The sequence below is a fragment of the Arachis hypogaea genome, chromosome 20, assembly GCF_003086295.3.
Source record: "Arachis hypogaea cultivar Tifrunner chromosome 20, arahy.Tifrunner.gnm2.J5K5, whole genome shotgun sequence".
Taxonomy (NCBI): Eukaryota; Viridiplantae; Streptophyta; class Magnoliopsida; order Fabales; family Fabaceae; genus Arachis; species Arachis hypogaea.
Genome location: NC_092055.1, coordinates 81,908,581 through 81,909,422, shown reverse-complemented (window position 1 = coordinate 81,909,422; position 842 = coordinate 81,908,581). Strand labels below are relative to the sequence as shown.

Below are 842 nucleotides of genomic sequence, written 5' to 3'. Positions count from 1 at the left end.
ATGTAGTTGGCTTGCTCCTGACTCCCTTCTGCTTCTTGGTTTACTCCTTCTTGTGTTGTTGATGAAGTGGAGATTGCTGCTACTTGGTTCATCTCCATCTTCTTGGTGAGGTCAGCCAGCTGCTGGGTAATGAGCTTGTTTTGGGCCAACAGAGCGTCTACATTGTTTAGCTCCATCACTCCTCTTGTGTTCCCTCTTTCGGAAGCATAGAAGTAGTCATTTTCTGCTACTGTTTCAATAACATCTATGGCTTCCTCAATGGTCTTCTTCTTGTTCAAGGACCCTCCAGATGAATGGTCTACTGCCTTCTTTGACTCATAAGAGAGCCCTTCATAGAAAATGTGCAGCTGGACCCATTCGTTGAACATGTCAGGTGGACACCTCCTTGTTAAGTCTTTGAACCTCTCCCATGCTTCATACAGAGTCTCACCATCCTGTTGCCTGAAAGTTTGAACCTCAACTCTCAGCCTATTGATTCGTTGAGGAGGGTAGAATCTTGCTAAGAATTTGTTCACCACATCCTCCCAAGTTGTCAAGCTCTCCCTTGGGAAGGATTCCAGCCACTTGGCTGCCTTGTTTCTGAGTGAAAAGGGAAATAAGAGCAATCTATAGGCGTCAGGATGAACACCATTAGATTTCACTGTGTCACATATTCTCAGGAAGGTGGTCAAATGTTGATTGGGGTCTTCTTGCACACCTCCTCCAAACGAACAGTTGTTCTGAACAAGGGTGTTGAGCTGTGGTTTAAGTTCAAAGTTGTTGGCATGGATTGTTGGCTTTTGGATGCTACTTTCACAATTGCCTGGGTTTGGATTAATGTAAGAGCCCAAAACTCTTCTATC

The 842-nt window shown here is 44.8% G+C and overlaps 1 non-coding gene across 1 annotated transcript; it reads left to right on the top strand.

The window, feature by feature from the left end:
- Nucleotides 1-366: 366 nt before the first annotated feature.
- On the top strand, nucleotides 367-470 carry LOC112787759 (small nucleolar RNA R71). Its single transcript, XR_003195153.1, has one exon. It is a non-coding gene; the product is annotated as a small nucleolar RNA R71 (small nucleolar RNA).
- The last annotated feature ends 372 nt before the right edge of the window (nucleotides 471-842 follow it).